This window comes from Lingula anatina, chromosome 9 (assembly GCF_051362555.1).
Source record: "Lingula anatina isolate TDL-2025a chromosome 9, LinAna3.0, whole genome shotgun sequence".
Classification (NCBI taxonomy): Eukaryota; Metazoa; Brachiopoda; class Lingulata; order Lingulida; family Lingulidae; genus Lingula; species Lingula anatina.
Genome location: NC_141775.1, coordinates 15,553,512 through 15,576,512, shown reverse-complemented (window position 1 = coordinate 15,576,512; position 23,001 = coordinate 15,553,512).

Genomic DNA, 23,001 nt, shown 5'->3' with positions numbered 1-23,001 from the left:
TGGGATCCGATGAATAGCTTAAATTGATGATGGGTTAATATCTACGTTGACCTTCTCCTTGAAAATCTTGCAGAGGTCGGCCCTTAGGTTTTCCTTCGGTTTTCCAATCCAGTTTAGACATTTTATATTGTTCTTTTGTGAGTATTGCTGATTATGGTACGCCATTTGTATGGCAGCTCTTGTTTGGCGACTATTTTCTTCCAGCTTCTCGGTTAACTTTCTGATTTCAGATGCCTGTTTAGTTAGTTTTTCACGCAGTGATTCTGTCTCTAGGCACAACGCGTCAACTTTTTCAGTTTCAGCAGCTATGTTGGCCTTTAGATCTTGCTCCAACTCTCTCTAAATTCATCTTTTAGTTCCTGTTTTATTTCGGTCTTAAGCTGTGACAGAAATTCCATAACGTCAGATTTACGTATCATCTCATTTTTGATTTCTGCCAATGTATTCTGGATTGTGCGGAGTTCATCTGCAGTTGGATTCTCTGTCGACTCCATGCTGTTGGTTCTTTTTTTTTCTTTGAAGGTGGTTTTCTTCCAGTTACACCAGATGATTTTGTCACAGAAGTAATAGAGTGAAAGTTTAGTTGCACCAATTTTCTTTGTGTGTCGACATCCGTGGTCTTTTGTTCGTCTTGACCATCACCCGTGACGCACTTACTGACCATGGCTACTTTTGTTTAGCGTAATTACGTAGGTGAGCAGTAGTCACTTTGCCTTACCTAGGCACAAACAGAGGGTCGATTTGAACAGAAAAATCCTCAAATGTCCCTTTGGATCAGTTTTTTCTCAAAAAAGGCTATATCACCTTGTGCACTAGCAGTTCACACACAAACTAGTGTCCTTTTCACTGCGATCAACGTCCAAAAAGATAAGCAAAAGATGTAAAAATTGCAGAGCAGATCTGAGGCACGTCTACACCGAAGTCATGCGTCACGTGATCCCCCTTGTAATTAATGAAGCATGACTTTGTTTAAATGTGTTAATAAAAACTGAAATGTCCTTTCCCAGAGCTGCATAAATATCTGAATTTTGTTGCTGTATCTTCTACTGCCTTCAAATGATGAGCACTTTCTCTCTCCTACCCCGACTTACAAAGTTGGCAAATGTTAACTGTTAGGCTACACTTAACTAGTTACATAATTTCCTAAATTAAAACTGTTGAGGCTCCAAAGTTTTTTTACATAAATATGATGCTATACAATAAATGCATATCATTCATCAAGTACCAATTTTCTTTTTCAAACAGTATTTTTTAAAAAATTTGGTTTAAATTTATGAAAAATCCATAAAATTTGACCTCTTGTGACCTCTGACCCATTATCAATGACCCTTGACTTATTGCCATGCAAAAATTATTTTAGTTATTTATTGTCCCATCCGTTTCCTCCATAAGGATATATAATGCATTGATATATCTTTCACCATATTAATGTAGTGAGCATTTTCTTTCCCCTACCCCAACTTGCAAAGAGGGCAAATTATGACCGTAAGGTTCACATTTGAGTAGTTACATAATTTTTTTAAATAAAACAGTTTAGGCTCCAAATTTTTTAATGAATGTTTAACTATACCATGTCTTCAAATCATTCACCAAATACCAATTTCTTTCTCTAAACAATATTTTTAAAAAGATTTTTGTTTTAATTTAAAAAAAATTCGGAAAATATGACCTCTTGTGACCTTTGACCTATTATCAATGACCCTTGACTTACTGTCATGCATAAATGATTTATGAAATTAACTGTCCCATCCCTTAACTCCATAAAGATATATAATACATTGATATATCTCTAACCATATTGATGTAGCAAGGATTTTCTTTCCCCTAACCCCACTGTCAGAGATGGCATATTTTGGTAACATAATTTTCTGAAATAAGACAGCTGAGGCTCCAAACTTTGCTCATAAGCATAAGACTATACCATCTTTACAAATCATTCGCCAAATACCATATTATTACTTAAATAATGATTAAAAAAAAAACTTTTTGGCTTTAATTTATGAAAAATCCCCAAAAATGACCTCTTGTGACCTTTGACCCATTATCAATGACCCTTGACTAATTGTCATGCATTTATGACTTTTGAAATAAATTGTCCCATCCCTTGCCTCCATAAGGATATACAAATTATTGATATACCTGTTACCATATAGATATATCTAGAAAAAGTCCTTGCTGCTGCAGGGGTGGGGTTATATAAGGTGTGATAGCACACAAAAAGCTACCAGTATGAGAAGGCTATCACACATATTTGGGCACTAGAGACATAGGCCTTACTAAAAATCACTATGAGAATTTTGCCCTTTTTTTGGTACCAAAAAAATGTCTGGCTCATGGAAGAAGACATTCAGAGAACTTTTTCAGAAAACGAACCCCCCTTTTGAAATTGCTGGCTCCGGGCCTGCTTCATCTTCTCCATACCTGAATCCTAATCTTCGTGGCATTTTCCAAAGTAATCATAATAAATTGAAACTGTTTCTTGACAACATTTTTCCTCCTCAAGCAGAATCTCGCGAATTTTCTTAAGGCTATCTTGACTAAGATTTAACTGAATCCTACGTGGACGCGATTTCTACCAGACAATTGCAATCCACGATTCCTCAGGGCTTCTAAAATTTATCAATTTCTAGCGGTGCTTGGATTTGTAGTTGGTACGATAAGGGGCACTTCGGTATCATTAGGTTTGTATATCCAAATATGTGTCCAATCGGTGTCAATTTTTCTTTCACTAGGAATTAATTTTCGATGTACTCTCAGGACCGTGCGCTTTTTTTAAATATAAACTATATTTTGTTAATCGAATAATTAATTATGATATTCGTTATGTTTGTAAATGTCTGCAAAATGGTTCAACTGTCTGGGGGTCTTCCGTTTCAATTCTGCCCTTACTACATTATCAGCAATTTTATCTGATATTCATCCTGAAAATGAAACTGAATAATGATATACGTTTTTTATTCACATCTGCCGTCATTCATGGCAAACGTGTGTGAGTGGTTTTTGTCATTTCTATTTCTATGTGTGTGCTGCCCAAATAAACACAACGGCATAAAAAACATTCCTTTTAACACTACGAACAGAAACGTCAGGTGTGTCCTCCAATCCATAAAATGTTGTACAAAGTACTAATATATCCTTTTTTTATATGGTAAATATACTCATTCGTGGTACAATCAGTAACTTTTTGTGAAAAAAAAATATTTTAGAAAGTGAATAAGAACATTGTCTCATGACATGATTTTTTGTATCACGTCACGCATTGCGTTAGAGGTGACATTTTTTGCTAGGGAGTGCGTATGCGCAATTGGGCACTTCTACCAAGAACCTCAAAGTTCAAATGCACCTCTGAGCCGTGCAGCTTTTAATTGCTCGCCCACAGAAATCCGTCTTACATCCAGGGAAATCGTATAGATGCCAAACAGAAAGACAACAGGGCAGAGTTGCTCTTTATTTCATATCCTGAAGAGCAAGGCAATAGCGTCTTAGATTTCAAGTCCAATTCACAACCGACAATGACACGTACAAGGTAAGTGAAGCGCATCTCATTTTAGTACACTTTACAACAGATCTAGCTAATGTGTTAAGTGGATGGCATTTGGTACGGTGCTTGGGTTCCTTCGCCACAGATTTTTGTGTACAAACAATCTCTGGTCTATCTTTTTTTCAAAATAAGCATTTAAAGGTGGTCTTATCAATTACCTGACGAGAGCTAGTGAGCGAAGTCGCGGTTTGTGATTAAATCTATAATATGTATGATACCCGTACCTCTAGCTCTATTATTCCCGTCGAAAATATTAAAAATACGAAGAAGAGAAAGTAAAAGTGAGTCACCCCCCACCCACCCACACACACACACACAAAATATTCCCAGTGTTATGGAAAAAGATAGAAGCGTAAGAAATGATATGTGGATAAGGCAATGAGGACAATGATATTGGATAAGAGCTCGTATACGAAACAGACTGTCATTTACAAATTAAACTGTCGTAGTGGAGTGAACTCTATTGACGACCTCTGCGTAACAGGCGAAAACCCGAGCTTTTCATTTCCCACAAACTTACTACACCATAAGAACATAAACTTAAAAAAAGGCTACTGAGAATAATATAAATAAAAAAGCGCAACGTGTTATATAACAAAACAATTTGGGCAGATGTTGTGGAATAAAGTGAAGAAAATATCTCTACAGAAACTCGAAATTCATCAAAGTTTCCATCCATAATGACTTCCCACAAACAGATCACCCACAGTAATTAAATTTTCCTCTGTGGCTATAAACACCGGCAAAATCAACAGAGATATCATAATGTAAACTATACCAATCCTTTTTTGTTGTGAAAAAAAAGGTTCAGTTCAAATAGCATTTAAACGGTGCGACAGTGATAGAAATCACTTTCATTATGAATATGAATCCTCCTTCAAAAAACTGACTTTTCAGCAAAACGAAGACATATCTCCGTCTGTTTTACTAGTTTGACCGTGATCTCTTTAAAATAAACAAACAATAAAAGGTTACGGCCATAACACAACCCATGCCGCCGGTTACACGCTATGATCTCATGCAGGGGCGGATCCAGGATTATTCGAAGGGGGAGGTGGTCCGCAGATGCGAAGCAAACCTCCCCCCCCCCCCACACACACACACACTTGGCGTAGGGTTAGGGGCCCGCTTAAGGGTCCCGAAAACTTTCGGTAATTTAGAGGGTGAACGGTGCCATTTGGTACGGTTTAGAACTATGATTCAGCTCGTCAAAATTCTAACTTCAAGTGCGGACTAGACACACCCTCTTCTAAATCCGCCACTGAACTCATGTAAGGAAACTATATTGTGACCTCTTGCTTGTATGTGGATTTAAAGAAAAATAACAGCAGAATCAAACTACGATTAAAATAATTCAATTTCCTGTAATCTATATAATCTATATAAGAATAATAAGTAAGAATAATAGTGCACATGTGTAGAAAAAGATTATCTCTGAAATATCCCCGTTGGTCATTTAATCACAGTTTTTTGACATATTATGATTATAAAAAATGAAAAAGCAGGCGCGTGAATGCCTTACTGTTGAAATGTTTCGGTCAGTTAACACGACTTAATTGGAACTAACATGCCGACGGCAGCATTGATTCGTGATCCTAAACTTCTTCTTCTGCTACTTCTTCTTTCATTCTTTTCCTCTCGTTCACACACATACACACACACACACACACACACACACACACATATATATATATATATATATATATATATATCTGCATCCTTTTGGTTCCCTTCTTTTGCGTTTTTATGCTACGAAGACTTCTTGTTGAAGAAGCACATGCTCAAGACAGCCGCGAAAATAATCAATCCTATTATATCTCCCATGAATCAAGGTTGTTAGTAAGAATTTGACTGCAAACACATGTTGAACAAGTGTTACATTGTATTAATATGAAAACATAAGATATAGAGACAGTTTTCTCTTTGATGTAGAGCAGTCCGCCAGCTGCTAAGGTACCAATAAGTCGTCAAACCATGACATATAGTTGTAATAAATCGCTGACCCGTGATGACGTAGGTAATTAATGGCCGGGCGTGTGCACGCTTTTGGTGATTTAAGACCGGTAAGAAATGAATCTGGAGCGCTGTTAAATACCCCTGAAGCCCTGTGTCATGTAGAGGAGAGCCCCCATGTGTCACAGCGTCTGGTTTTGCATTAAGTTGTGCAGGAATGTCATGACCTAAATTTTGGCTTACTTGCGTCACGCTAACCCTGACCTGTGGGGATTTAATGGCGAGTGTGTACTGTGTTGCAATATTTTACTTCATTCCGCTAGGAACCGTAGTCCGCTTCTCATCACTTTCTACAGATGACATTCACCCATATTCTAACCCTAGTACTCCAACTAACCCTAACCTGTACGAAACATGTGGGAGAATTGGTAGTCCTATATAGGAAGGTAAGTCCGGGCTCCCATTATTAAGTTATATAACAATTTACTGCTAGTGAGTTTAAACATCGAAAGTGTTCAGTTCTGGTTATTCCGTTAAGGTGCGGATAAAAACGCTTTGAATTACCCTTGAAACGCTGGTGGTCCACAAAAGTACCCATAAACATCATGTTACCCACTTTTAATTTAAATTTGATACATGTATCACCTGGTTTTCTCTTCTTATTGTTAACAAATGAGTACACTCATCAAGTAACAACAGAATGCATGCACGTGTTTTGGCCTGTGTGCGTGCGATTCGAAGGTAATTGAAAGTTTTAGCGCAATGCGACTCGTAAGTTGGGGCAGACATGTAAGGTTTTAATGACGTATATTTGCCCCATAGGAAGTGGATGGAACATTATGAAAAATACCGCTTCTACATAGGAGCGGTTCCAATGCTACGTTTCCCATTGATCTGACCATTACGTCTCCGTTTATAAATTGTTAACGATATTTATGATGTTTCGTTTCACACATCAATATTTTGCTTCACACATCTATGTTTTATGTTTTACTTCAATGGACCTCGTCAAACTTTCCCACAGGTCAAACTAGAAATAGCTTCTGTTTCATGGAATACAATAATGCTCATGAAAGGTATTATTTTTAGTTGGGATGGTTGTTGAAATATTATACCCTGCAACCATAGGTTCTGCTTGTACGTGTAAATGTCAACGCCTCCTAGTTGAAAGTATACCGCATACATTTATTTTACGCAGACAGGAAAATGGGGTATAAGTTGCCCACATGGTAAAACAGCGCTATTATCCATATGTTGAGTTAGCACGTGGTTCACAGAACCGTCTTTGTGTAGCTGAGAGTTTGCCCAGTTGGAGTGGGATACATATTTAGAGTACGAGAGAACTTTTCATATTAACTAAGTAAAACGGTCATAACTAAACTTGTATATACTGAAATACCATATGAAATTAATTACTTATTAGTTTTTTTTCTTTAAGTATGAAAACAAACAAAGACAGCAAACAATGTTAAAGGATGCCAACTGTTTTTGTGAGATTCACAATTACACAATAAATACACTGAAAACACTATATAACGATGTGAAAAAACAGTTTATCACCAAGACAGTACATGGTTAATCGTAATATCCGGATATCATAAGAGAGTGAACCGTCATAGATTTGTACCCTCTATGGCAATTATTATTAAAACATATATATTTTCTTTAAAAAAACAATCCATAACTTTGCAAAGTATAGGGAAAATGTCGTCTACCCCAAAGGAATTTGTTCTATGGCACTTTCTTGCCAAAATGAAGAGCTGCTTTCCCTACAGCACGTAACATTCAAAACTGACACATATAATTATCATTAAGTACGAATGTACCTGTCTGACAAACGTTTCGACAAAAAGACCACTAAGAAAGGAGGGGAAGCAAAACGTGAGTGTAGCAATTAAACCCCGTGGCTCCAATTAGTGATACACATCTCTATATTACATCTTCACCAGCCGTTGATATACTATAGTGCAGATTATATGCATTAAGTACATCGAGTTCTTTCACTTACAGCTAACTAATACAAGTTCCGTTCTTGTTTACCTGTAATCGTTGTAGACAGATCTCTGTGTGGGGTAATTAATTCAATGAGCTCACAGAGCAAATCTGATTAAAGTTATCGAAGAGTCTAGGCAGTTCTTTGGCATATATGTGCCAAACTATGCTTAACGTCTTTGCAGATCACCTCTCTCTCTCTCTCTCTCTCTCTCTCTCTCTCTCTCTCTGTGTGTGTGTGTGTGTGTGTGTGTGTGTAAGACGTTTGGCTAATTCTTCCAGTCCAATGGACCAATATTGGAAGAGGTATGTGTCCTTTTGCGCATGCTGTGAACGAAAACCTTCAAAATCGACGTTTTAATTAACGGGCGTGAGACTTGAATGATTTGACCGCACGCCGTCTTAAATGACTGATCAAAATAATGATCTATGGTTATTGGATTAAGAATTGACATGGCATTTGCGGTTCGAAGGGTCAAGACCGGGAGCGGATTATTGGTTTCATATCATCCATATCTGTCATGCGTTGATTAAGTGACCTTTGTTTGCATGGTTTCATTTTCATGGTACTTTATTTTCTTTCCATTTTCTGTTTTGTAAGATATTATGTGATTCTGCTTTCTTTATTTTTTCATCGTGGTTTATCTGATGAATGGTAGCACCATAAAACGCTTTTAAGTCATGCGATGTTTAAACATTTAAAATGCAGAATTATTATCAATAATAATAATAATAATAATAATAATAATAATAATAATAATACAAATTATACAGGTTAACGTGATTAGGAAGAAATTACAGTAAAGGATATCTCTACACCTAGCATAGAATAGAATAATACTGTAAACCATTATTTTTAAATGCTTTGTGTGATAAATTTATAGACAATCACTCTACAATAACATTATTGCTCATGAGTTTTGAAGATAATCATTTCGAAATACGGAAGATAGCATTCTTAATATAAATTTTTACATTCGTATACACTCTTCACATGTTAATTCAGTATTTACTACCATACAATTTGTCATACTTTGGTCGGAATGATAAGAACGATAAAAGTTAATCCCTTGCATTAGATAAAGCCTTCTCCGAAATCCAGACAATTATTCAGAGGCTCAGTGGCGGAGATTGGCGAGGTCATGACCCAGGCGGTGACCTACTGACCCTTCAAACCACCGCGGTCACCATCGTGACGTGGTTGGGAATTAAGAACACACTGGCGCTTTAAGCTTCTTGGTAAGTCATTCAAATATGGTTTTTCTAATGATTTCCAAGAATAATCGGTTATTCTCTCCAAGTGACCAGGGACCAATAAGCCAAGTGTATGTTCTGAAGACCGAACCCTGCCTGCATTCTAAAACGAACATAGCCATTCTGAAACCAAACCATTTAACTGTATTAACTTCATTCAAGTTCGACCAAGGGAGGTCAACTTTAGTGAAATATATCCAGAAAGAAAGAAAGAAAGAAAGAAATGGCTTTATCTCAGGGTTTATTAATTCACATCTAACCTCATTTCAGCTGAAAAACAAAACGTCGCCTTTATTGCGTTTGTGAAACCAGTGTTAGGAAAGTGAGGGTCCATGTAACAGAAAGTCCGCCCTCCATTTAGTTATAATCGTAGCCTTAGCCTGACGTAAGTGGGTCAAAATCTAGGGCGAGGGTTACCTGTACAAATGAATGGGAAGCGGACTCTCTGTCATGGGGGGTCTCTCTATCATGTTACAACGGAACTATTTGTAAGATGATGCTGTCCTCGTCACCGATATCCCTCCCTCTGCACAGTATTAAACAGCAGTATGGGTAGCAAAACAAGCTGTTCTTCATGCCCTTTTCCTACACGTCATAGCACCATTCTGCTCGTTTTCTTTTCTTTTCTTTTTTTTTTTTTTCAAGCGAAGTAAGAGTAAAGCACCCATGTATCTTTCCCTAAACAAACTCACGAATCCGACAGTTAATATCAATAGGTTGGTAGCACATATACAACGACCTGATAGGGTTGATTTATGACACGAGGCAGATGTCACTGTCTCATCTCTAAAGAAAGATCCACGAGTCCCAAACGGACGGCAGGGGTCAGATACTCTATAATTAATTATTGCTTAATTCACTTAGTTTGACATGACATTCATCTTGGTACAAGTGTGTAGTCCACTTCATGTCTTGTATTGTTCCCCTATGGCTAGTTTCTTGCTCTGTTCAGTGTAAATTCTGTTGTTAATGCCATTTGAATATGAACTGGCTACTTTCTTTAAGTATTAAATGTTGTTACAAACCTTCACTTGACACGCTTCTTTTTTAAGTATAAAGGGTGTTTTTCTGGTATTGACTGAAAAAAAATGATATTATTTTTCTGTGAACTTGGCCAGCATACCAGAAGTTAAGCTGTACGTTAAACATGCCTTGAAGGCTGTTGTACCTTGAGTGATGTGAGGCGTACTAATTGCCCATACTTTTCTTGCATCACAAACACCAGCAATTTCTTCCTAAAGAGCAAGCAAATATATAAATTCCAGCTCAATTATATAATTTACGGAATTTGGTATTTGCCTTGTTGCTGTCAACACAAATTGAGAAAATCCATGAGGCGGTCGTCTAGAAGGTATCTTTATTATGCAACCCAAAGAAATATTTTCTGTCATCCAAATTGGCTGGTGATTTAAATCCCAAATTCCGAAAATAACTGACAAGATCAGCCGATGCGTGTCTTATTAGATCCCATAACCTCTAAATCCTTATGGCACATAGATTATACTACCATCCAATCTGTATTCAACTTTTTTGAGGGGTGTTGGTGGCGGTGTACGGAACCTGAGGGTCCGAATGGCAGACAGTCCGCCCACCATTTAGGTTTAATGGTTAGGGTTAGCCTGACCTCAGTAGGTCAAAATCAAGGGCGAGGATTACCTTTGCAAATGAACGAGAAGTGGACTCTCTTTCATGGGGGACTCTGTCACGTTACAGCGGTTCTGATAGAAAAGTTAGCAACGGTGAGTCATGGGTCCTATACCTAGCTTGGTCATGACAAAGACTACCGTAGGTTAATCCCAATGTGTATTCCCTGAGGACTTGGGACGACCTAATTCAGTACATAAAATCAGAAAAAGGTGATCTAATTGCGATTTATAGCCAGGGTCCCTCTATAAATCTTTATTTTGGAAGCAGAGCGCCTGTAATTGTCAGCTCCAATCTCACTAGTGGTATCTCAAATTATCTATTTTCTATTTACAGCGACAGGTCTTACGTTAGATGGCTAACTTTTATTTAAGATTACGACTTGATTTATGATCGCGACTTCTGGTACTGACTTTATAATCTGGAGTCTGTCTCTAAAGTGGGCTTAAGACCAAAGGTTGGTATGGCCTTAAGACTGAAATTGTGGACTCCTTTTAAAAGCTAAGTAAGATTAAATCAAATTAAATAAAATGCTGTGCCTATTTATAAAGTGATTTTAAAATGAATGTTTTATTTCCAGAAGAACACCGTACATAAAACCTAAATGGTATATGACTTAATCGGTCTTATGATTAAGATTTAGCCTTAATCTTTTTCGTCAAACTGGCACCGTTTCTTGTCCTGAAATGATACGGCACGGGTTTCCCTTCAAATTGTCTTCATTGGTCAGAATAAGGACTTAATTTTCATCACGGTACCACAACCATGAAAAATTGCAGCGCAACACACAAATTAAATGTTGTATCTAGTTTTTCATTACTTCTATATTGATTTTACATGTGCTGTGTATGATGACAACGACTCTACGTCTGACGTTAACGTAACGTGTGCGCCTGACGCTAGGTGGAGCTCTCTTGTGCAATCAGTTAAAAACTACACTGTTCATGTTCTATGATGTCGAATGTCTATAGTTGCCTAATCGTTCAAAACAGCAATCAACTGTGAACGTGTACATGTTCCAAAAATGAACAACATGTACTACCAATTTACTAAGCCCGAGGGTACAATTTCGTCTACTGAAGATTTACTGTTCCGATTAAGATAAAAGTAAAGTACAGAGTCTGATTAATTACAAAAGTAAAAAAAAATCAGCTTGTTAGCGTGTACATAATTCCTTAAAGTGAGTACATGGTAGATACCAATTAAGTTCAAAGTTTTTTTTTTTTTGTTTTTTTTTTGCTGAAGTTTTACTATTCAGATATCGAATAAATAAATCGCTCTGTAGTAAAGCATTCGACCGTTGCCAAATTCGTACATGGTCGTTAGAACCAATTTTTTCATAATGGATTTCATTGGGTTCTATTCAGCATGTACGTTTCTCCAACTGATTAATCAAACGTGTTAATAATCCAAACACAAAGATTGGCAGTAAAATGGGTTAGCGTCTATTTAATTATAAGTGCATTTATAAGGACACTATTTTCTTAGTGTCCTGTACGGCAAGGGTTCTATTGGAGATATACATAGGGCGCGTTTCTAATGAATCTTGTTCTCGATCCAACTCCGCTGGGACTCTTGCTGAATACAATCAGACTAACTCCTCGGGCAGCTAGAGGGTGATTAAATGTTGTGTTCGGTTGCACTCAAACGAAGTGGAAAAGCCCCAGAAGCCGAGGACACACGTAATTCGATGTCGAAGTCTCGATTTTGTATTTAGAGTGAATCTATCCTTGTTCTATTGCCTGTCTAAATAGCTTTTAAAGGAAAATGAATCGTGCGTTCTTGCAATATATGACCTTTTTCTGTCTATTGGGGTATACCAATAGCTCTGTGCGCGTTATCCAGATTACGGTGTAATGCCTAAAACGCGAATAGAGATGAAAAGAGTGCTCTAATCAAACGGGGTGTATACACTCTGATGTTCGTGTCTCATCTCATTTTGTGTCAGCCGAGTGACTTTTTTCATGTGAAATTTACTTAGTGGAACGTAAAAAATGAGGGAAAATTGTGTGAAACGTGCCAAAAGGCCTTGCTTTGAATTATCCCTAAGAGGTTTGTACTCAGATTTTATTTCAAAAGGTTGCTCTGTGAATCCCTTTGGATACTTGCTTTTTTTGTTCTGATAGCGTCTCCAGGTATATTATGTAATGTTTGATGAACGGGAGGTCGTTTTGCGCCTTTTAATCAGTAGCTGCACGTGTAACATATGACCCATTGTACCAGTGTTATAGCAGAAGATGCATCCTTGAAAGAGGTAAAATAAGAGATAAAATAAGAGATAAAGTGAAGAAATTGGATGAAGTAAGTTAACTTGTCTACCGCACACGTAGTTGAACTCCTTACAAATGCTTTTGAAAAAAATGTTTAATGGTTGACAAACTGAAATGTACTTTTCCAAAAAATAAACTGCGACATGGGTGATATAGCTTGAAACATGTATAAAGTGATAATTGACACAAAATAATCAAAACATTCACGAATAAATGACTTAAACGGACAATGAGCGCGCAAACACACGTTATAAGGTTATTAGTTTATTATTGCTTGTTTTTAAAATGATGGTTGATTATTTTTTTAATACAATGAATCTATCTTTCTGTTACTTTTAACGAACTCTGACCAACAAATAAACAATAATATTATAATGCAATGATGAAGCCAGTAAAGTATTGATTATTATTATTATTATTATTATTATTATTATTATTATTATTTATTTTATTTTATTTTATTTTTTTGCCAACCGTGTTTGTCTATTATTTAAAATGATCGCCTATTTTTAATTGCAACGTGTGCACCCAATCTCTCTTTTTCATTATTAGGGGCGCAATACATAACCAAAATTTTGAATTTACAAAGCCAGAAAAAAACGAATGTGAGCATCTAATGGTTGCAATGAACAGAAATCACTGAAAGAAAACAATGTCAATGCCCAGGCATGCCCAGGAGGTCAGGAAAGGTCGTGCAAGGGCACATGGATGAAACATTCAACCCGATGTTTGTGTCATTTAACATTACATATTAGTCGACCGATTCCTTTTAAGCTTAACTTGATTCGTTTGCAGTGTTTTCTGTTATCTCGTGTGAAATGTCACCCATAAAATATAGTTTGAATTATTCTGAATCATCTGTTTCTTTGATGAGAAGTCTGCCATAATGTTTTTTTTTTTTCAATTGCATTTGCCAGGTTTTCTGAAAGCCTTCATCAACAAGTCAAACCACTGATGTTAACAATAAATGATTGAGTTGAAAAAAAATCCGTGAATATTGCCTTTATTCATTAAGGATAATTGAGCAATGTCTTCAGTTTCTGGCATAAAGCCGGTTTCAATACCCATAGGTGACCTTGAAGTCTGAAAGGGTCACATTAGGTCATGTGGCCACAAGTAACCTATCAGCGACCGATAATTTGCTCTGTCACGCTAATTCCACAAAACATAAGGCCATGACCAACCTAATAAATGCTCAGTCAACACGTCTGCTTATATGTCAGATCTCATAGAACAACTCCCGTATGAATGTGCGCTGCAGCCATTAAATCCCATTATTAAGTCTTTGAGGCTTGCTTAAGTGAAAAATCACCCGGATTTCGATAGAGAGGATAATTGCCCTGGGGCACAGGACTGAGACGTGGCATTTTATCCAGTTTAATGGCGTAATAGGATAGAAAAAAACCTTGGAGCAATTGGAAAATCAAAAGGGGATTTACTGCAGACGACTTCCTCCCTTGAATAATTACGTTGGCTTCATTTAATCTTCAAATCATATTATTTATCTCCTGTAATGCTCGTGTTCAAAGAGAAACACTTGGAATATCTGTTATATCTGTCAACCTTTCTTTGAGGTGGCATTTTCACAAAATTGCTTTTCTGATTAGTAGCGGCATTTTTCAATCGCTTCCCCCTGCTGTTGGATTGTCTTTTTCCAGACGAACACTATCAAAACGTTTATTAAAGCTATAAATTTTACGTAATAAGTAAAATACACAGTATTTTATTGGGCAATCAAAATTTAAAAATATACCGAATACACGTCAAGTTTTTAGATACATGTATATATTTATATGTCACGCGAAATAAATGGTATGGGTAAAGTAGTAAACCGAAGAGACGAAAACAAACATTGCCTGTACAGTATTTTTGACAGTCCATGTTGAGGATATTACTATGATGTTATGGTTTTTAAGTTTCAAAATGGTATATAATGTTTTATATGCCAGAACTGTTGTTTCGAATTTAGCTATACAACGTACGGCGGATGGACACCTAATTATTGCATTTATGTCAGGTATGTTACAATTTATGTGTAAATCAGCGTGAAGCGCATTTGATTTGATACGAACAACATATCATATTATCACTCGTATGTAAAAATGCTGAGGAGAAAGAGGGGGGTAGGAGACAGAGAGAAAGATGAGAGCTAGGGCTGAAGTTAAAGAGAATCATTTCATTAATGTATCAACATGAAAATGCCATAAGCGTATCAATATTTTTCTTAAAAATGGGTGGCGCGCGATGGTTTTGAGTAGCCCCAGATTAATGAAGGGCACTCCCTGCTCATCAAGTATACAAACACGCCATCTGTGAGATACTACAGAGAGAGAGACAGTTTACACATATTGACAGACACCAGAACTGCCTGCCTGTCCAGCTTCGCTTTACATACAGCTGTAATACAACTTGACCTTTAAAACACCATTACATGTAATCTATACGCGTAGTAAAATGTTCCAGAAAAAGGAAACGTTTTATTGGTGTCGTATATTTTGCGGAACATCGCTATATCTGTAACGTGGGATAGTATATTTTGGAATGCTGATAAATTGTTTTCAGTAACCATGCAATGATTTATTGGCCCAGTGTCGATATTTAAACTTTGGTACATCCGTCCCTGTCAGTTTTGCTTCTGATTGGAAATGGTTTCGCTGGAAGTTTTGACACATGGTCAATGGATTTCCAAACGCCCACCGAAAGTTTTCCGGCCACAGGAAGGTCAGCGTAATGTTCTTACAGGAAAATACCATTCAACACGTACGCCATGCTAAGCATATTCCGAACCTTTCACGTTCTTTCTTTTTCAGTCTTATCTCAGAAACGCTATATTTAGGATTAAATTGGTGCAAATATTGATGTTTGATACTAACCCTAGTTTGTATTTTGTGATTTATAAAGTATGCTTTTGCAGAATATGCATTTTGCCCCAATATCACCAACAGTAACTTTCATATCCTGTTGTTTACATCAATTACGATGTACACGCGATTGCATATCTTATTTATTCAATTCATTTTATACATGGGTTTATTTCTACCAAAAGACGTTCCTTAATTTCTGTGCAAGTTTAGGCTTCCATTTTTTTTCAGTCCGTGTCCTGCTGTGCAAGCGTTTATATCAAGACCGCTCATTAATCTTTCTATAACAAATAATCTTAACATGACATTCTGATTCCACAATGCCCTCTTTTTTATATAAATTTGAATTGGCAAATATTGGTCAGATATTTTAGGTCGGTGGGGTGGGGTGGTATACGCAGATTCCACTAGTGGCATGGGATCTAGACCCTCTGGTGGGTATTTCACATTAGATGCGCCAGAAACACTCCACGAAACAAACCACGTCCCCAACTATATAAAATATGATTTTATTTTTCTTAGTGGTGCACTTTACTCCTGACTAAATCCTTTCAGCATTCCTTTTACAATTAACCACGACCTATTTACAACATGTACGTGCCTCTTCCATTGAGTTTATATACTGTGCGTGACTGGGTGCATACCTGAACACACACCGTGAGCAAACCGTGAAAATAATTGCCCATGTAACTCATTAGGATGGTATTCGAAAGTTACGTGGTGAATTAAACGGAGCTGTTCGTGCTGTTCGTTCCCATCCGGAAGTATACTGTAAAAAACAATATTTATGTTCTTCTTGTGACCTGTTTCACTAAAGTATCATGCACAGACATTTTATTGCCAGCATGTTTTATAGTTTGAAGGAATATAAATCTGCAGTAATTCAAATAAATTAAAAAGTTTATGTATTTAGAACAAAAAGGGCGTTCAACATTTTAGACTAATGGTAAGTACTAAATTAATTGAACTAATAAATTGCAGACATACTGCCACGCATGGTGAATTAAGGAAGACTTAAACGTCTGAGTAAGAGTTAAGCTTCGGCATTCAGCCAACCATGGTAATAAGAGAGTTATCATCCCAACAGCAAAAACGTTCCTCCCTCAAGAAAAATGACAATAAAATTATCTAAAAAGGAGATCCAGAATCAGTAAAACTTCCAATCGTTTCTTTCCCTTCTGAATAAGTGCATATCTGATATATCTGGAAAATATAATAAAAATATGAGAAAAACGCTTTATCCACCTACAAAGAGTGGATTAAAAAAAACATCATTGGGATCATGATATTCCTCGTAGAGGGAGGTAATTTCCTATACACTGTAGCACGTTGGTGTACCAGATAGGAGAACTACGGGGCGACGCACACGCCTGCCTGTGCCAGCCGGTGTAAGCCAAAACCGATGTTTCGCCTGGTGGACCGTGTCATTTAACTGGGCGGTATTTATTGGTTTGTATTCATTCTCATAAAATCGTGGGTTGTGTACTCGGCGTTTAGCTCATGCTTGTCTGTACACTCAAATTAGAAAGAAGAATATGCTTTTAGTTTTGTGATCCTTTGACCATGCCCAATAGAGTAATGTGTGGGTGGGCTACTTAAATTACCTCCTGCATATTTCTACACTCAGATCTGATCCGACAGTTTTTTCTTTACTTTATCTTTTTTTTTTTAATCATGAATACAGTATTATGAACAAAAATGAACACAGTTTACAAACACCACACGTATTATTGCAAAATCAATGTTTGTAATGGTACAAGACGTAAGAGAAAGCTGATAAAATTTGTTCACAAAGGCACCCTGTCTGACTTGTATCCAAGTTGGTTACTGATAATTCTTCCTACAATGTTTGTGTTCGTACCTGGTTGCAGGAATGTGCTGGGACAAGATCATGAGAAGAAAACATTTTCGCTCTGCTTGGCATTAACTAGGTATAGGAGAAAATTTTGTAATTTTGACATAATGTGTAGGGCCAAGGGACATAATACTCGTTCGATATCTGCATTATCTTTTCGACTGCAGTTGTTTGTTTTTGTTTTTGTTTCTTTTGTTTTCATTTTCTTAACTTTTTTTGGAGAAAGCTACTGTCAAGGTTTTGTTTTGAGTGGTAAACTCATATGCAATTTACTTAAATTTTGCTTCCTACGTGCATGCAAAGAATACGTGTGTGTGTGTGTGTGTGTGTGTGTGTGTGTGTGTTTGTTTGTTTGTATGTGTGCTACGTGTGTATATGTGTGTGTGCGTGCTACGTGTGTGTGTGTTCTACATTTACACCGCGTGGGCAGAGTAAAGTTCGTATATCTGGCGTAATGTCACGACCTTTGCTACCAGGTGAAGCAAACCCTCATGGCGTTTCCCTGAGATTACTTTTTCATTCATAGATGTTAAACCGAGAAGCGTAACCTTCGCAGCAGCCATCCTACACGCGATGTGATAAATTCTCCTTAGGCTTGTCTGAACCACTCTGTGTATATGGATATTGGTTGCCAAGTAGGTACTTTGGCGGTGGGTAATATCCTTGACTTCCAGGAAATGTGAAATTAATTTATTTTGTGTATCTTTATTTTTCTTTCTTTTTTTTTCTGCGGAGCTCCAAGAGTGTAGTGGAGAAAAATGTGTTTGTGAATGACTGCCAAAAGTGGTGAAGCAAGAGTTTTCAAAGCAACTTCTTCACGGTATACCAAGTTCCCTTTGTTATGAAACCATTGATTGTTTAAAGAAGCCGTTGCGCTATATGTACTAGTACTGGTGAACAAGCCAATAAGTGAACGAATTATAGACGTAGTCATAAAATATTCCCCTAGAATCTGAATTATTGAGTGTGTATGGTTCCCTGTTGTATAATCGCTCTTCATAATATACCTAGCAAATTGGCGGTAATGCTGGATTTCGAAGTGTTCATGCAGCGCTCACAAGTAACAATCAACCTATGTGATTTTATTTGCAATAAATAATAAATCTCTCTCGTTTAAAACAAAACGTGCAGAGATCGACAAGTGAAGATCATGGACATAATTGACACATTGACAGTTGTAAGTGTTCAGAATGGCTATTTAATTAAGTCTACTTAATAGCTGCCAGAATACATAAATGAATTGATGAAGTAAAACAGCTAGGTCATGTACAATAGCACTATCATCATCATCGTTTTACATAACAATACCATGACAAGCGTCACAACAAACAACCTGAAACAAGTATAACATGTTTCCCAAACCAATAATTTACAGTGTAATGTGAGGAAGATGCTGTTGTCAGGGCATCTTATCTATGCTATCCCCCAAATGCCAGCTAAGAGTATAAAGCGAATTGCTCTCCGGAGCAGCGTATTAACCAAGATAGATAGCAAGGTGTCTATTGATTAATCCCAAAGTTGAAATATATTTATACTTTTTTTCGGCTTTTTTTATTAAACGCGTGGTCCCTAAGGAGTGTACTGCAAAGATAGGATTAAGCCGCTGAATTGGAGAAAATTCTATCAATATTTTGACCACAACATTCTTTGATAATATGTCTAGGTTAAGAGCACTGTGGAAAGGTATTCTCGCTTACTAAGTCCCCTTTCCCATTTCAAAAGCAATTTGAAGGTTTACGGAAAACGTGTACCAGACGAAGGGAAGTAATTACCAGAACTTGGAACTAAAACTGATTGCATAAGCAGAAATAGGTCTAGAAGAAGTGCATCCCAACTCGACCTTTCGCATTTTTGAAAAAAAAAATAAAAGAAACGAAACAGTGGTTGCACGCAGCGTCTGCGGCCTTTTCAATCGGTAGACGCCTCGAGCTGCAAAAGTTATTTCAATAGTGAGGTGATAATTTTCACAGCATCGTTGACCCCTCACAATGACCGAACCATCAACTGCTTACCTGGAAACGTTAGTTGACAAAGGATTATATAGGCGTATATATTAAATTAACACGTACATACATGTACATACAGAGACGATTCATGGCGATAACAAATATATCTTTGCACAATGGCGATAACAAATATATCTATGTTTGTACAATCATCCCTATATTCAAAACAACTAGGCGTTGTCCAATTTAGCCGATTATGCACCTTTTCGACGTTTGTTCACAATTCCCTGTCGATTGGCAACATTTAATAAGATTTTAGAAATGCCATTATTGTCCGCTTGGTTGGGATTAAATCTGTTTGAATCACTCTAAAGACGTCATTATGTCCAAGCGTTTATTACATGACTGCTTGAGTTATGAGAATGGTTGCTGAGATACCGCATACGTATTCCCGTTTTATTGTAAAATTGTCTTTATCTCATTTGATCTACCAATAAACTATAATTACGTTTGACATTATTTGCGCCCGTTGCGGCGTGTTACATCTCTCAGTATAACAATCCGTGTGTAAAATACTTACATTGGATGATAATAATTAGTGACGTGGTTATTAGAATACACGTTAGACCATAGACATTGTAAAGTGCTTTTTTAATTTAATTTTATTTTATTATGATTTTTGCGAAATAAATATTTACGCGATAATTATATAAATGAATGTAAAACGATAAATAAATAAAAACAATGGACAGATGAAGTACAGCTGCCTTTACATTAGCAAATTGTGAGAAAGTGTCAATAGCATGGGACAGACGTGACTCCCCATTTCGACCTTTATTCTCCCTCTATTTGCCTTGTTTTAAAAATGTATCCATTTCCCAACCCTTAAAGCCTCCATTTACACCGGACGGCGTCCTTTCTGAGGCCCGTGATATGACCCCATTTGAGGGTAAAAAAAATTTAACGTGCCGACAGCTGGCCGATCATTGAATATTCATTCTACAACCAAAGCGATGGTCGTTCCTCCTTACTACCACCACAGCGATGCCAGTTTCATGGTCGCAGAAAGGACGCAGAAAGGACACCGTCTAGTGTAAAGGGGGGTTTAGCAAAACTCTACATCAGCCGGTGAGCTGACATCCCTCAGCAGCCGTTACTTAAGTCTGAATAATGGTGAGATTATAGGCATAAGTATCTGTGAATAGCACAGATCGCTTAATGTGATTTAGATGTACATAATTTTTCTCACTTATAGTTTTCCCCTTTACTGTTATTAATTTCCTTAATGCTATCCTGATAGCCAGGGTAAAGTGGGTATAACCTTTACTACAGTACCACCAACTTTCAGCCGTCCACATAACATCAGCTGGCAGATGAGAGTCACAGGCATGGAATTGTATTTGGGGTGGATTTGCAAATCTTGGTCCCCCCCCACCCTCACGGGGTCAGATACAGGTATGGAATTGTATGTGGGGTGGATTTCTTGGTCCCTCCCCCCCCCCTCCCCCCCCCCCCCCCGCCCTCACGGGGTCAGATACAGTCATGGAATTGTATGTAGAGTGGATGTCCAAATCGGTCCCTCCCCCCTCCCCCCCCCCCCCCCCCCCCCCCCCCCCCCGCCCTCTTCCACACCACACCTAATCTTCTGCACTACATCAAACCAATCTGGGCGGTTATTGATCACCGGCAACACTTGCTGATTTCTGGAATTTTGCTGTGAAGTCCAGGAAAACATAATCGTTTGTTATATAAAGGTCTAACAACCCTCACTTGCCACAAATGTTATTCTTTGCAAAAATACAGAGGCATTTTATTGACATATTTCTTTCCATGCCTTTTGCTGAACATCTACATGTCACATGCATCCATTTCCGGTACTCATCACGAGGTCAGTGGCCGGAAATTGACTTTTCATTAATTCCTTTGATCTCTGAAAAGAAAAGAAAGAGCAATCGTCCCCTTTTTATGCATAACAATATCTAAATTGCCAGGCCTGTTGCGCAGCTATTTTTATTGTAAAATGTCTTTTTTTTCAATAACCAAAGAACACGGAATATTTCTTTGAGAGCATATTAATTCCAAAACCAACAACAAATAACCCCAGTGTGTCTTACCCTACAATAAAAGTATTGCTATATATTGTTGCGCATGTAATGGTTCGTAAAAATGTTATATTTAACTACTGTCAGTGTCAATCCCCAAGGCACCGAACTTTCGCTTTCACTTAATTTTCTTCTTTGATCCACCGTCATAACAATAATTGACATTGTCATCAAATTACTGTGATCAGACCGTTTGGCGCCGTGACACGACTGAAATGATCCATTAAAGTATCCATCGAACTAAGAAAACGCTAGAACACAGATAAAGATTAATAGACCTGACCTTTTTGTAATTAAGTATACAGATGTTAAGTGTGAATGGGAGAGAGAGACAGCCAGAACTTTGTTTAAAATGCCATTAGGGTCAGTTACTTTAATTGTCTACTGGGACAGATGATGTGTATGTCAAAGCTCATTACGTTTGGAGATTAGTGTTGCGCTAATAAAGTGCTTTGATTGGGTTTGGTGGATGGAGGGAGCGAGCGAGGGATGAAAAGAGAGAGAAAGAGAAGGTGTGGGTATGCAAAAAAAAAAATAAATAAACGTGCAAGAAGAAATTGTGAATGCTCGGCTGACATTAAACCGTGCGTTCCCTCACGAAAAAGTCCTATAGGATCTTATAGGATCCTATAGGACTTTTTCGTAAGGGTTAATTTAGGTGGACCGAATGATTTATTTATTTATTTATTTATTTATTTATTTATCTTAGTTATGCGTTTATCTTAGTTATGTAAAAGCTAGCAGTAGTGATTTGTATGCGTTACAGTCAATGTACACATATGCATTCTAACTTGGTATGTATCTCAAAGTTCCAAGAGCAATTACGCTATGCCGTGTCAAGTTCACTGAGTATAATAAGAGTCCATCAGAACTACCACTGCGACAAATGGGTGGCTGTTAGCAGTAATTAATAAAACTAATTGCAGCTTAATGGTCCTAAGTGGGCTGCTTTAATGGTAATTTGTCAAATATGAGCTCGCCTTGTTGATGTAATATAATAGAATGTCGAAAAATCGTTAGAACTGTAATTTTGATGCCGTGATAAAGTCATTTAGTCGAATGAACTAAAGCCATTTATGCTTGTTTGTGAGTCAAAAAGCAAAGAAAAATCAGCAAATTTCTCATTTGAGTTGCACGCGTTCGACTTTATAAGGCCAAGTGAGGCTGCCATCAATCGATCGGTGTAATTATTCCCACTAGAAAAGTAAGACTTGTTGGTGAAGTTAACAAATGCACCGGTAAAGTCATTAAGTTAATAAAAATTAAACGCGCACACACATACACAAACGCACGCACACACACACACACACACACACACACACACACACACACACACACACTAAAAAGGCATACCAATACATCAGTTAAATTAATCCGTAGAAGGAGGGTTTTTAGTTTGATCATTTATTCAAAAACGATATTTATGGTCGAATAGGGTGTTGGTTAGGGTAATGATTATCAAATAATTGCAGTAACAAAATCTGAGATAAACTAATCAGCTTGGAAAGGTTTTAACTTCTTGACATATTGTTCGTCGTCACTGTATTAATCCAGACTAAGAGCATGGACTAACAGATCCGTGG